At 46.8% G+C, this 12,618-nt stretch overlaps 1 protein-coding gene across 3 annotated transcripts in view; it reads right to left on the reverse strand.

Moving 5' to 3' along the window:
• HHAT (hedgehog acyltransferase) overlaps nucleotides 1-12,618 on the reverse strand; it is a 363,561-nt gene that overhangs the window by 162,604 nt on the left and 188,339 nt on the right. The gene's annotated exons all lie outside the window — the stretch shown is intronic.

The raw sequence follows: 12,618 nt of genomic DNA on the forward strand, positions 1-12,618 counted from the left end.
GATGCAGAACCACTGCTTCATGAGAGCAAAAGTATCTCAGCAAGCCTAAACTCTCTCTCTCTCTAGAAACAGAAGCCAGAAGAGCGAACTTCACCACTTTTCCAAAAGGGGAGTCATTTTATAACACTAGTTGTCTCTGATGTTCATTTACTCAAAAATAAATGAAATTATGATTTAACAGCATGAATCCACACCGGCCAGAGGGAAGAAGAGGGGTGGGGAAAGGTCAGCTCTGTTCTTCCATCTCCTCCTGCCCATAGGCCCTGGAGCTTTTCGCAGGAGAGAACGACCCACCCATATCCGGGTCCGCTCTAGCAGGGAAGGGAGGAGGCAGTTCCACGCACTCGCTGGTGAGCCTGCATTGTGCTTGGGCGTCACACCAGCATCCAGAAGGCCCTGGGCGGTAGTGGACCCCTTCAGTCACAGCCTCCCTCTGACACCACCAGACTGGCTCAGTCCATATGAGTGGGACTGCCTTGGTTGCCCTAATGAGCACGCTTGTTCCCCGTAAACCTCTGCCCACTTAGCCGGTGTCATTCTCTCACCTTTGGGTCTGGCCGTGAGTAAAAAGACTGGGTGGCCCGAATTATGATGGTGCTGCCCACCAGGTATAATCACTACTCCCAACACCTGGATGGTGGTGGTTATGTGCCAGCCACTGGACTGGTCTCCCCAGTTAGCAAGCAGCCTGGGGAAAGCCTGAGGGACTTCTGTGAGCAGTGGATTCAGAAATTCCCCCTAGAGTGGGGTCCCACTGCACAGGCAGGCCCTGACTGTCCCTAGCATCCGGGCCAACCCTAGCCCTTTCCCTGGAACATCTCAGCCTACTTGGCACCCTACTGTCCCTGACATATAGCAGGTGATTATTGATATGAAGTAGGATTCCTTGTGGGATACCTTTAAATGACAAGATTCTTTCATGCGTTCAAGCATCTGTTGATAGATTATAGACACAGGGTAGGTGAGAATAAAGAAACAAAGCCAAAACACGAGGTACCTCACTTATTATATCACTTACCTGAAATAGTTATATAATTCAGGGAAACTCAAAGTCAAGGTATTGTGCGTAAATTCCATTTACTCCTAAGCCTCTGAACAGAGCTCTAGAGGGAGATATACCTGTAGGGATAGCTGATTTGTTTCAGCTGATTTTACATTGACCTGGATAAGGTCAATTCCTATAATCATACTGAACACAGATTAAAAAAAAAAAAAAGAGGGCTTCCCTGGTGGCGCAGTGGTTGAGAGTCCGCCTGCTGATGCAGGGGACGCAGGCTCGTGCCCCGGTCTGGGAGGATCCCACGTGCCGCGGAGCGGCTGGGCCCGTGAGCCATGGCCACTGAGCCTGCGCATCCGGAGCCTGTGCTCCGCAGCGGGAGAGGCCACAGCAGTGAGAGGCCTGCGTGCCACCAAAAAAAAAAAAAAAAGAACCCGAAACGAAATGATCCCTCCTCTCAACCAAAACCAAGGCTACGTTGCTCAGCCACATAAGTAAAACTTTCATATGACAGACAGCAATTGTACGTTTGCCAGAACAGCAATATGGGCGGTAGAAGTACGTATGGATTAAAACAAAGATTTCAGTCTTTCCAATTATACCAGCAACAGACTCTGTTACAGGAATCAGAGGATGAAACAGACATGAAAGGAATCACAGAGACCCTGAGTGTAGAGGTGCAGTAAGGGAAGAAGACCCTGAAGCAATAATGAAAAACCTAATAATATTCACAGAAATTGTTATTCATTTAGCATCTAGAAGGTGGCAACTACTCTGTTCAGCACTCACACACGTACATGGTTGCCGTCGAGGTAGGTACTGGCATCTCCATTCATCGGTGAAGGAACTAGAGTGCAGAGGCTAAGTAACTGGCACAGAGCTGTGAGTCAAACTGAGCCCTGACAGCCACGAATTAAGTGCTCCTCCCACTAAAAGTACAGGCTCTCACTGCCCCTCATTATTACTAATTGAAAATGGCTGTTGATTTTAAATCAGCGCTCCCTTTCCACCTCCACCTGACCTCTGCTTTCCCCAAAGTGGCTGCCCTGCTCCGGGCAAGCCCACCAGCTTCGCTCCCTCTAGCACACTGGCTCTGCAGGCGCCACCTACCTCCTCGGGTCTTAGAGGCAGCCAGGCTCTGGAAAGTTGTGTCGATTCTCTGCGCTCCAGCTTCCCCACTGGGAAAAATGGAGGTCCCTTACTCGTAGGGAGGTTATGAGAATTAAGCGAGAAAATAGAGATACGGGGCTTAGCACAGTGCTTGGTCCACCATGAGTACTCAATAAATAGTAGTCTCCTTTCCTCCAGTTTTTGAGAGTTGTTCTAAGGGCAGCCCCTTTCCCAAAAACTCAGCGGGAGAAGCAAGCCACATTAAAAACGAAGGACATAAGTTGTCTTACAACGCAGCCCAGAAAGGGAGGCCACTTAATCCAGGGCACGGGCAGGGCCTGAGCCCTGGAGAAGGCGGCAGTAGCGCTGGAACTCTGAGGGGTGAGCACCAAAGCTCAGGGCATAGGCAGGCAAGCCGGAGGAGCAGTGTCCCCCACAAAGAGCCTTGAAGCTGAGTGCGGGGGAGAGGGCTGGGGGCACGGGGAGCCTCACCCTGCCTGCCCCGCTCCTGACCAGCAACTCCCACTGGCACACCAATACATACCAGTGTACACCCAGCTTCACCTGTAGCTATGGCGGCCCTAAAAGTCAGGGTCTAAATGTACAGAAGTGAGGGACTGTGACATAGGTTGTGTTTCAGACTGTTTCTTCTCATACACGTGTGATTGGTGGCGGATGGAAGTTGAGGCTGGGACAAGTGGAGGACTTTCAGCATCCTTGTGACAGACAAGCTTATCAGGATGGAGAACAGTATAAAGAAGGGGTCCCCGACCTCTTTGGCACCAAGGACCAGTTTCGTGGAAGACAATTTTCCCACGGACCGGGGGGGCAGGATGTTTCAGGCGGTAACGCGAGCGACGGGGAGCGATGGGGAGCGGCAGGTGAAGCTTCGCTTGCTCGCCAGCCACTCACCTCCTGCTGTGCGGCCGGGCTCCTAACAGGCCGTGGGCTGCTACTGGTCTGAGGCCCAGGGGTTGGGGACCCCTGCTATAAAGGGTTAATAATTACCTGGAAACAAGTAGAATGGAGATGGTTGAGGTGAGGGTGGGATGGAAACTTGCATCAGAAAACGTAACAGGAAAAATGTAAGAGGACAAAAACAGAACTGCTTCATAGGTAAACATATCTTACTCCTTTGGTGCATTAATTCATCTGATATTCATTCATTCAACAGATATTCCATCTGGGCCTTCTATGGGCCAGGCATCCTGAGGATGCAGGGGAAGGTAACATAACAAGGCACCTACTTCTCATGGCACTCACATTCTAGGTGGAAGAGGTAAACAACAAATAAGCACTTATATACAGAAGATAACATCAGAGGGCAGAGAATGCACACACAGTGACAGCACAGAGGGACAGGCCATACAGGCACTCCGGGAAGGCCTCTCTGAGGTGGTGACATTTGGGTTGAGATCTGTATGGTCAGAGAGAGCCAGCTATGCAAAGATCAGAGGATCTAGTGTTCCAGGCAGTAGGACATCCAGAGAAAGGGCCCAGGTTGGGAAGGAATGGGGCAGGTGAGAGATGGAGAAAGAAGGCCAGCGTGACTGGAGAATGGTTAGCGAGTGGAGATGGGGACAGCTAAGCTTGGGAGAGGGGGGTAGGGACAAGATCTTAAAGGACTGTGCATGCATGATAAGGAGTTTGGGTTTTAATTTAACATTGATAGGAACAGAGGAGTGGTATTTTTTCCTTTATTTAAATGTCATTCTTCCAGCGGTAGAGCTGTGGTATGCTTTGGTTTGCATATTAAAAAGAACACTCTGGGTGTCCTAAAGAGAATGGATGGTAAGAGAAGCAGCAGGGCAGGGAGACCACTTAAACAGCCATTGCAGTCCAGGTGAGAGATGATGGGGGCTCAGTCCCCAGGTGGAAATACTGGAAACGAGAGAGGAGAGACAGAGATAGATTCCAACAGGATTTTGTGTAGAGTCAAAAAGACTTGTTGACGGGCTTCCCTGGTGGCGCAGTGGTTGAGAGTCCGCCTGCCGATGCAGGGGACACGGGTTCGTGCCCTGGTCCGGGAAGATCCCACATGCCGCGGAGCAACTAAGCCCGTGAGCCATGGCCGCTGGGCCTGCGCGTCCGGAGCCTGTGCTCCGCGGCGGGAGAGGCCACAGCAGTGAGAGGCCCGCATACCGCAAAAAAAAAAAAAAAAAAAGACTTGTTGACAGACTCACGCAGGGTGGAGCAAATAAAGGAAAGGGAAACATAACCTGCAAAATAGGTGTGAGTGCCTCTTATCACTCAATTTCAAACCAAGCAGCCTCAAAGTCTTGGCTTCTTAGGGAACTACCACTTCAATAATGCTTGGTGACCCACACGCAGATTTAGGGAATGAGAATGGCCCAGTGATTAGTTACACTTAAAAATGGCCCACCTGTTGGGAGAGCTATAAGTCATAGCAATATTTTTTTTCTTTTTTTTGTTGTATTAATTTATTGTGGTGAAGTATACATCACATAAAATTTACCATTTTAACCATTTTGTTTGTTTGTTTGTTTGTTTTCTGTACGCGGGCCTCTCACTGTTGTGGCCTCTCCCGTTGCGGAGCACAGGCTCCGGACGCGCAGGCTCAGCGGCCATGGCTCATGGGCCCAGCTGCTCCGCGGCATGTGGGATCTTCCCGGACCGGGGTACGAACCCGTGTTCCCTGCATCGGCAGGCGGACTCTCAACCACTGCACCACCAGGGAAGCCCTACCATTTTAACCATTTTTAAATGTATAGTTTAGTGGCATAAAGTACATTCACATTGTTGTAAAACCATCACCACCATCCATCTCCAGAACTTCATCTTCCTCAAGTGACACTCTGGGTTTCCTCTACACCATGGAAAAGCTGATTTGGGCTCCTTCCAAAGGGTTTGGGGTGGGGTCTCCCCTGTGGGGCTCTGTCTTTAATTTCAAAACACAAGCAAACCAGTGAACTCTAGAAACATGTTCTCCTTGGTTTTCCTGGATAGATGGAAAAGGTGCTTTAAGGAAGCTAGAGTAGGAAGAGAATACTATTTCTTTTTTAGATTTGTATGCCAGGCACTGCTAGGCAATCTGTGTATTCTTTCTTTTAATCCTCGCAACCACCCTGCAAAATAGGCCCCTATTTCATAAAGCTGCATGGCCTTATGCCCAGCCACCTAGCTGGCAAATTGCTGAGTCAAGACCTAGCTCAGAGCACCAGATGCCAAAGTCTGTGTTTTTCCCTTCATGCATTTAGCTACTGACCCATTTAACAAATATTTACCTTGTGCCTACAATGTGCCAGGTGGTGGGGATCCAGTAATGCATGGCACATAACCTCCCGCTTCAAGGAGAGCAGAGCCTAGTAAAGAGGTGGCAAAGTCAATAATAACTCAATACAGTGCGATCGATATCAAACGCTGTCTCCCTCGGTGAACTGCAAACTCCTTAAGGGCAAGAACCAAAGGCAGCCACTAAGCAGAGTCTCAGTAAGCATCTGTTGGGTGAATCTGAGACAGGTTGGGACCTGGGCCCTGGGACCCTTTGCTGCAATGTTTGTTTGGACAAACGTCTCCTAAAGCAACAGAATACAAGGAAACTATAAGGGACTAAAAATAAATGCATGCATGCACAGCTGGGGAGAATTATGAACAAGATACAAAAAGGTCAAAACCCAACTGCCACTTCTGAGGTGTCTGGAGCAAACGCAGGGTACTGCGCATGATCCCCTCCCCACACACACTTACAGAGCACCACAAGGGGATGGACAGATCACCCAAGCCACTCCTCCAAGCCCAACCCACCGATCCGCCCCAACCCTAACCCCATTTAAGGGACCAGCGGGCCCCTCCTCGGGAGCGGGCAACGGAACCTGTTACTTGTTTTTGCTCCCTTGTGCTGCAGCACGAGTCCCAATAAAGCCTTGCCTGAATTTCTCGTCTGGCCTCTTACCAATTTCTATTGATTAAAGAGTCCAAGAACCCAGATGGGTCACAAATCAACGACTGACTGATGTGCTGTAATAAGGCACCAACGCCTCTGCCTGCTCTGGCACTTAGCATAGTACACTGCAGATAGCAGATGCTCAAAAGTAATTATTTAACACATCCATTACTATATGTAAATACATAAAATAAATACCCACGGATAGAAATGGGGCTTCTCTCCTGAAATAAGATACCTACCAAACTATAGCACCATTATTCTGATCACTATTTTTGTGTGTGTGGTACGCGGGCCTCTCACTGCTGTGGCCTCTCCCGTTGCAGAGCACAGGCTCCGGACGTGCAGGCTCAGCGGCCACGGCTCACGGGCCCAGCCGCTCCGTGGCATGTGGGATCTTCCCGGACCGGGGCACAAACCCGTGTCCCCTGCATCAGCAGGCGGACTCTCAACCACTGTGCCACCAGGGAAGCCCTCTGTTCACCTTTTAAGAAAGTAATCTCTCACGGCTACCAGCTCACAATAAACCAAGATATCCTTATGAGGAGACATAAGAAGCAGTGGTCCTGTGCATATTATTCCTGGTTCCTTAAGGAAAATAAAAATGGGAAATCTTCTGTGTGCATATGTGACATGGACATTTTTGTTGTCTGAACATCACCCGATAGCAGCAACAGCTTGATAGAGGAGACGGAAATTTGGAACAAGCTGCAGTATCCTAACAAGGCAGTGAATCTCCCATCACGAGACGAGTTCAAGCATGGGTTAAAAGGGTGTTTAGAGGAGACTGAACCATCAGATAGAAAACCAGAATGGATGAACTTAAAGCTGCCCCCTAACCTCAGGCTTCCGACTCCCTGTCTCGGTCACTTTCAGGAAGCATGTCTAAGTATGAAGCCTCACTTCCATAGCAGTAGCTCGTGTCTGATAACCATGAACAAATTAGTAGACTGTGCCTGGGCTAATGCTTCCATTGCGACCCTGACGGTTTATTTATTACGATTCTGACTGCTGTTCCTGTTGGGGCCTCACAGTGCATCAAAATTAGGTTCGTACCACCTGCCAGAGTGGTGAGCACTTACATTTACTCACAGAGCACAGAGAACCCCCTCTGAGGAAAGGAAGGGTCAGGCCAACACAGCATGTCCATGGCAGAACTCAGACCAGAGCCCACAGTTAGATCCAGGATCTGTTTTGCTCTGCCAGGCTGCCTGCCTTTTGGGGTCCTGGTCCTCTCTCCCAGGCTGATCTTGGCTGGTTGGGAGCTAGTTTAAAAAAAAAAAAAAAAAAAAAAAAGCAATAAACTGTGGCCAGAAGCTGCAAATGTCATCTAATCGTTGAGGTATGGTTTAGAACAGCAGTCCCCAACCTTTTTGGCACCAGGGACCGGTTTCGTGGAAGACAATTTTTCCACGGACCGGGGATGGGGTGGGGGATGGTTTCAGGATGATTCAAGCTCATTACATTTACTGTGCACTTTATTTCTATTATTACTATATTGTAATATATAATGAAATAATTACACAACTCACCATACTGCAGAATCAGTGGGAACCCTGAGCTTGTTTTCACTTGCTACTCACTGATGGGGTTTTGATATGAGTCTGCAAGCAGTTGATTTATTATGGACTCTGCACAGTCAAACCTCTCTGCTGCTGATGATCTGTATCTGCAGCCTCTCCCCAGCGCTAGCATCACCACCTCAGCTCCACCTCAGCTCGGCAGGCATTAGATTCCCATAAGGAGCGCGCAACCTAGATCCCTCGCATGCGCAGTTCACAGTAGGGTTCGCGCTCCTATGAGAACATAATGCCGTCGCTGATCTGACAGGAGGCGGAGCTCAGGTGGTGATGTGAGCGATGGGGAGCGGCTGTAAATACAGATGAAGCTTCGCTCGCTCACCCGCCGCTCACCTCCTGCCCTGTGGCCCGGTTCCTGACAGGCCACAGACCGGTAGTGGTCCATGGCCCAGGGCTTGGGGAGCCCTGGTTTAGAACCACTGTTGTTATGGCCACTTAGCATGACACATGCGGGGCAGTATATGGTGAGGTACCATATTCAGATCTCAATCCTTGCCTCGCCTTCTTCAATGTACAATCCTCACAGTTTTTCATCTCCAGACCTGTTTATCCCATGAGTGGGCTGCCATAGTTTAGCTCTCACATTCCTACCTGGGAAGTCTGAAGACTGACTTAGAGGGCTGGAGGTAAAAACGAAATCAAATCACTAGGAGAATAAAGTTTACACCCAGACTCAAGAAGCCCTGATTAGTTCTGGTTGGGCTACCTAACTTAATTTCAAAGAGTGAAAAAGACCTGAAAGTTTATTGGCTCTAACCTCCTCACTTGACAGATCAGGAAAGAAAGGATAAGGAAGATGAAATAATTTGAAACACAACTACACAACGAGCAGCAGAGCTGAGGCTTAACAGTCCAGGTCCCCTAGACCCCAGTTCTAATTTATTCAAAGTGTCACAATACCGCCCTCCTCTCGGCCTCAATCAGCGTCTTTATTTTCTGAGAATGCTCAGGACGTAATATTGTTACTTAGAACAGGCTTCCTGTTGACATCATATAATAACTGGCATCAGGTCACACCATCTCCATTGCCACCTGTAAAAGTCACGTGTATAGTGTCTGCAGCATGCCATTCCCTCACTTTCTTATGCTTTTCCACAGTCTGGTCCAGTCTGGATCTAACCTGCCTATCAATTTGAGATTAGAGCCTGCACAGTCACGAACAGAAAGTGATGTGGGGAAAACAGGGAAAAGTGAAAGTGAAGTTAGGCCAGTCAGATCCCAGGTGGCAGCCAAAACATGTTTGGTGAAATACAGTTTGACGGGAAGGTAGAAAATGAGGATTGTAGCCCTGGGAGGACAAATTCTCAAAAACAAACATAGTGAAAGCTAGTGACAGGTTTTCACACGACAGCTCTTCACTGCATCAGACAAGTGTGTCTGCCATCAGATTATCAGGGAACAAATTCTGAGAAAATAACCCCAAAGCCTAGAGATCTGGGCATCTCATACTGTTGGAGAAAGGCAAGGAGAGAAGGCACAGTGCCAGGCATAAGTGGCTTGGGAGTGAAGAGCTTTCCTAAACTACAGTGGAAACCACGTCCCATGTTTCCTTATGTGGAATTAGAAATTCAAGGTCTGCTCTCTGGCTCTCCCACTTAATAGTATTTGATCTCAGGCAAAAAAATAAATCATCCCTGCGTGTCTCAGTTTCCTTCTCTGTGGCATAGAGATGATGATACCTACAGTGCCAAAAAGGAATAAATGTAGTGGGTACAAGTGCATTCTACAAATGTCCGAGATTATTTTCTCTCCTCCTCAGTCTTTATTATGTTCCTAAAAACTCTTCTCCAAACTGTATTAGTGCTATTTATATTCATTCATTTATCCCACAGATATTTATGGAGCCCCTTCCAAATGTCATGCACTGCAATAGGTGCTTAGAATACAACAGTGAACAAGAAAGCTAAGTTCCTACGCTTGTGTACATTCTAGAAACAGGTCCTTTATCCAATGTGTGACTTGAAAATATATTCTCACAGTCTGTAGCTTGTCTTTTTATTTTCTTAAAATTGTCTTTTGAAGTGCAAAAATTTTGAATTTTAAATGTCCAACTTATCAACTTTTCTTTTATGGATCATGCTTTCAGTGTTATGGCTAAGATATCTTTGCCTAACCCACAGTCCTGAAGATATTTCTCCTATGTTTTAATCTAAAAGTTTTAAGTTTTGCTCTTATATTTAAGTCGCTAAGCTATTTGAAGTTAACTTCTGTGCATGGTGATCTAAGTTCATCTTGCTTTTCATTTCTTCATGTAAAACTATCCACTAGACATACTGGCCAACATGAAAGGTCATTGGCAGCTTGGACCAGTGCAGTCTCACTGAGTGGCTGAAATGGAAGCCAGGCCAGAGTGGAGAGTGAATGGGAAGGAGAGGAAGCAGGGACAGTGGGTATAAACAACTCCCATGTTGGGTATACAGTGTGGTCCTAAAGGGGAGAAGGGAGGGTCGTAGCTTCAGAAGGATGAGACAAACGAGGTGTTTTTTTTTGTTTATCTGGGGGGAAATTTTCCACTGTGCCAAGGGATGGGTGCAGAAGCCAGCAGAATTAGTAGAGGGAGGTCTTTTAACAGAGTATGAGACAAAGTCATCCACTGAGAGAAAAATGGATAAGAGTTACGTGGTAGACATTTGTTGCTTCTGTTTGCTTGCTTGTTTATTTTGGGGGAGCTCTGACGTCCTTCTGGGGACCTCCCTCTCTAGTGAGATAGTCAGTTCCTGTTTCTGCCTTCCTGAGGAGGATAGGAAAGACACCAAGGCTAAGCCAATGGGATTCTTGTTCTCAGGATTATATTTCAAATGTAGAGATAGCAAGGAAGAAAAAAAAAAAAGAATTAAGGCTGATCCACCCCAGATGTTGCACTTTGATATGTCCATAACACTTTTCTGATGTGGCTACAACGAATTCTACTAAAGAAGCAATTCTCTGCTTCTTTGTCCTATTCTATTCCTAATGCACAAGTCCTTGTCCATTAAAATAATAATAAATAATGTCTCAATAGAGCTTTACATTTACAAAGCACTGTCACAAACAGTTCTTAACAAACTGTAAGGAAAATTAGGGCTTGTATATTATGCCCATTTGCTAGCAAAGGAAGCCAATGCAGGGTGCCTAACAGGGCCTGGCCCACAGGCTCAATAAATACGTGAATGAATGAATAAATGCATGAATGAAGGTTAAATGACTTGCCTACAATCATATAGTTAATAAGGAACCCAACTTCAACTTGAACTAAGATCTACTCACTAAAAATTCAGGGCTTTAGGACATGGAAGCAACGTAAGTGTCCATCAACAGATGAATGGATAAAGAAGATGTGGCACATATATACAATGGAATATTACTCAGCCATAAAAAGGAACAAAACTGAGTTATTTGTAGTGAGGTGGATGGACCTAGAGACTGTCATACAGAGTGAAGTAAGTCAGAAAGAGAAAAACAAATACCGTATGCTAACACACATATATGGAATCTAAAAAAAAAGAAAATGCTCAGAAAAACCTAGGGGCAAGATGGGAAAAAAAAAATTCAGGGCTTTTAAGGTGACATATATTATAAATCAAATGAGATATGCTTATCACAATATTGTGTTTGTAATTTCTGGACTAGGACATTTTTTTATTATTATTCTTAAGAAGAATACACCGGGTTTGGGGACCTGAAACATAGTAATAGGGGATATTAATTGCTGAGGCAGGACTATGGAAGAGGGGGTCCCCTCACATTAATAAAATTAAAGCACCTATTGACAGGATGGACAGGGTCTTGTAAAAAAATCAAACAAACCAGGCTTCCTTGGTGGCACAGTGGTTGAGAATCCGCCTGCCGATGCAGGGGACGTGGGTTCGTGCCCCAGTCTGGGAAGATCCCACATGCCGCGGAGCGGCTGGGCCCGTGAGCCATGGCCGCTGAGCCTGCGCGTCCGGAGCCTGTGCTCCGCAACGGGAGAGGCCACAACAGTGAGAGGCCCGCGTACCGCAAAAAAAAAAAACCAAAAAACCCCCCAAAAAACAAACACAGTGTCCAGCCGCTCACGAAACAGGTATTTACATTATAGCAGCAGGGGAGGCATGCAGTAAGGGCTTCCCAGAGCTGGGGTTTGTAGGATAAATAGAAGTTGGCCCATCTGGGGTGGGAAGTGCCATCTAGGCAGCATGTCAGTTCCATGGTACTTAGGCTCCTCCCCCTGGAAGCCAGTTACTAGGACCCCCACAGAACATCACTATGGGCTGGAATCTAAAATATTGCTGAGTAGGAGGACAGCTGGCTCCAGAGCCATAGGAGATGGTGATAGATGTACTCTTCTCTCTCCCAGGCAGCACTTGCAGTGATCATGCCCAGAAGGCAACCAGAAGCAACAAGATAAAAGGAGAGAAAACATACCCGCATGGAACTGCTGATACAGCCCTGCTGATCTTTCTGCTCAGGTTGCCCTTGACAACCTGACTACCGAATTACCTCCAAATAGAGAATGAGAACATCTGATCTTTGCCTTTTATTCCCCCATCAGGGAAGATATATAGAGACAAGGGCCTCAGCTTCTGTTTATAAAGTAAACTGGACCCAAGATACTCAGTGTTTCAGGAACCTCGACAAAGTAGGTCAGGCCTCAGAAGGTTGGGATTGGGAACTAGGCAATTAAACAAGTCAATACTTATCCCCAAAATGCCACCAAAACACAGGAATTTCACACAGAGCAAATGTTAACACGGTCTTAAAAGTTGAAAAGTCTTCCCTGTACATGTATATTTACAATCAGTCATCTGATTAAAATCTTGTTCCACCATACAGCATTTCTCTTGTGCATTACAGCATTACGATGAGTGATCACTCATGCCATGTGCCCGATGAAGCTGCTCATTATGGTCTGAAAAACTGCGTCACATGATCATCAATGATCTAGTTTCACTCCTTGGGACAGTCAAACATTTGGTTCTGCCACTATTAATAATCTAAGGCCAATAGCTTTGAAAAGACAGAAATAAGACTCAAGTATGTTTAACTGGGGTGAGGCACACAGGTTCTTC

Source organism: Kogia breviceps, chromosome 1 (assembly GCF_026419965.1).
Source record: "Kogia breviceps isolate mKogBre1 chromosome 1, mKogBre1 haplotype 1, whole genome shotgun sequence".
Lineage (NCBI taxonomy): Eukaryota > Metazoa > Chordata > Mammalia > Artiodactyla > Physeteridae > Kogia > Kogia breviceps.